At 40.0% G+C, this 3180-nt stretch overlaps 1 long non-coding RNA gene across 1 annotated transcript; it reads left to right on the top strand.

The window, feature by feature from the left end:
- Positions 1-533: 533 nt before the first annotated feature.
- LOC307157476 lies at positions 534-1219 on the top strand. The gene is made up of 3 exons (XR_013821002.1): positions 534-823; positions 911-1078; positions 1160-1219. It is a non-coding gene; the product is annotated as an uncharacterized lncRNA (long non-coding RNA).
- The last annotated feature ends 1961 nt before the right edge of the window (positions 1220-3180 follow it).

Here is a 3180-nt window from a genome sequence, read left to right as displayed (position 1 = left end):
ACCTAACAATTCATTCTCTATATTACAGTTTAATCAAGCAAAAAATGTGTGTATCAAATTTGATACTGCATGTTTATGGGTGCTTTATCCCTGAACTTTCATGTAACATTTCTGTAATGAAATCTACATATTTCCCACCACAATACAACCACCCACTATTTTGATGATTTAATTAATGCCTGAAATGCCATCTTAAAATACATTTTGGGTATTCTTTCAATAAATCAATCCAACAACATCCCATAAATGGCCAAGCTGCAGTGTTATTTAAAAAAAAAAAAAAAATTTATGTAAGATGGGGTGGCATTGATCGTTTTCCAACATGGGAGACCTGACATATGCAAGCACTGCACCAACAATCTCTTCTCACATGTCTACTGTGAAAAGTGTAAGGTGCATCTCTAAACAAAGCCAGAAACTTTTCACAAAGTGAAATAAAAGACTGTAAAATATTTTATTTAAAAAAAAAAAGAGAAACTGCCTGAAATCTTCTATAGGATCATTAAGGTTGAATAAAATATTTATTAAACAGTGTGACTAATTTCTTATATGAGTAGGGAAACGCATTGACCTACAATACAGCGCTTGTCTACTGATTTGTGCTCTGCTGCATGTGGTGGCGGCTGGTGCTGGCGATGGCTGCGGGCGATGGCTGCTGAAATGAGAGGAGACTGGAGGCTGTGGACGGTGTGTCGGGAATGGAGAGGCCAAATACATCCATGGCAACCAGTAGGGTGTTTTGCAGAGGCCTAGATGTTATGACCTTTGCTGAGGAAATCTGCTGTGTTGAAATGGCCTTCTTAGTCTGACTCTTGCTGCCAAGGTACCCCTTATTACGGTTGTTTACCTTCCTCTCAGCCCTGATGCACTTTGATTGAATCCTTAACCTCAGCCTGATATATGTTGACAGGATTTTTTTCTTCAGCTCATGGCATGAGGGAAGGTTGCTGTCCAGACTCATGGCCTCTCTTTCCAGCTGTGCCACTACATTGGAGGATTCCATGAGGGAATCACTAGTCTGCAAACGGAACAGCTGCTCCACGTTCCGCAGGAGAGTGAACACTTCATCGGATGGCCGGTATAATGCACCCTTTTTAAATTCTTTTAACTCTAGTAAAAGAGCTCTCTCATTTGTGGTGTTGGTAACTTTTTCAACCAGTGCACACTGGCATTCCCCACAGAGTGAGAAACCGATGACCCTCTTCACTATGTATCCTGCCAGGTGGTAGAGGACACAGGACTCGGTCTTTGTCAAGTCAGGTGGTGATGGGTCTAACAGCTGCTCCACTCTTACAACCTCAGAAGCACTGCAGCTGCTGTTCTGGGGGTCCAGGAAGTCTGCCAAGTTGTCTGAGGCATCATCCAGGTAACTGCCAGTATGTGTTGTCGAGAGGAACTGCCCCACAGTGACAGCCCTTAGTGCATAGTGGAACTCCACAGGGGTCGGGACAGAGTTCCTCTGACGTATGCAAGAAAAAGTATTTTCTAGGCAGTCCTGAGTGAACCGGCTTGTAAGAACAAATTTGTGCCCTTCTCTCAACAGGGGCCCGTTCTTCGTACGTTGCTTATTACATCCGAGATCAAATGACACATCCAAGATGATATCATCGTGCGAATCATGATCTGGCTAACTCGGTTCTTCGAACACACTTGCCGGATATCATTAGTATCGCTGGATTGAGTTATCTGAGATAATTGCGCGTTCATGCGCTGGTTAAAAGGGGATATGTATCGATAGTAGAAACATTGATCAGCAACGCTGCTATTGGCTGCTCAGCGTGGCCAAAGAGCGCGCTCAGTTTTTCTCCTCAGCAGAGCAAGAACTAAAATTCTAAGTTTATTCGGAATTTTAATGTTTAATTAAAACGCCAGGGAACACCTCAAAGTCTGCAAAAGCCAGGAGAGAGGGCTGGCAAAAAGTAGCAGACAATTTAAATCCGTAAGTGGCCATGTTAGATGTTTTTATCACTTATTAGCCTATATTTTTGTATTTTAATAATTGCATAATTACTTTGTGCATTGTAATGTCAGTCACCATACTAGAACATGGGAACAAATAAAAGTGAAGTACAAAAATATTCTACATAATGGTCATTTTTAGTTATATTATAGTCTCTTTTATAAAAGGCACTGTTAAATAAATGGTTGTCGGTTTATAAAAGCAACCAAGAAAAAGGCTGAGAAAAAAATAGAAAAGATCTTAGTAGCCTACACTGTAAAATAATTTTTGCTGCGTTAAATTAAGGCCGTATAGTCATTTCAACTGTTAAATCTTGAGTAATGATGAATTGCTTTGACTTGTGAAAGTGAAAACTGATAAACTTATGTTAATGTAAAAATATTTTGCCATGAGTTATTGATCACATTTTTCCCCAGTGTAGTTCATTGTAATGACACTGTGTTTTCCTCTTTTGTGCACTTTTACACAATACACCAACACTTGTATCTGTTCCCAAGAAAGTGGTGGCTGAAATATGTGCAGTAAGTGGACATTTTCTAACTTTCCAAAGGAAAGAAAGTATATAAGACTTTGTAATGTCCATTTGTTTCCATTGCACTGGACAGTGAATAAACCCTCTCAGATAACTGTCATATGGAGGAACTAGCCTACCTGCAAGTGCATAAATAACTTTACTTCATTTATACTTGTATGCTTTATGGCTGCAATATAAGTTGTAGGATTCCACATCTACAGAAAGGCCTACAGAAGAGTCTGCACAGAGAGAGGAGACATAGGCCAACAGGTGGGCAGTATATAGCCAACTTTTCCTTTTTATTTGTTGCATGAGGCATGTGTCTAATATCTCTTGTTGCAGGCACTTGACCACTGGCTTTTCTTTACAAAGAACAATTGAAATAAAACTCAAGGAACTAAGCATATTTGTCTTTTATTAAACATTTAATGAAAAGTGTTTTTTTATTTTTTATTTTTTTTTGGCAGTGTTGTGTAATATGGCACATGCAACAATGTCCCAGGCCCTGTCAGGTGTGCAACCCTCAGACTTTTCAGACACTGAAATCTTCCCTTTAGTTGGCCAAAGTTCATTTCATTGTGTGCCCTTGTCCTGGCTAGAGCTGCACTGTAACTGGTTTGGGTCAGGGAATGGGGTCATAAAACACCTGTCTGCAGGAACATGTCATAATCACCTATGAAAAAATGCAGTTCTGTTAGGATCAGCA

The sequence above is a fragment of the Squalius cephalus genome, assembly GCF_949319135.1.
Source record: "Squalius cephalus genome assembly, chromosome: 4".
Classification (NCBI taxonomy): domain Eukaryota; kingdom Metazoa; phylum Chordata; class Actinopteri; order Cypriniformes; family Leuciscidae; genus Squalius; species Squalius cephalus.
The sequence above is the reverse complement of the archived record's forward strand: the minus strand, read 5'-3'. Positions and strand labels throughout refer to the sequence as shown.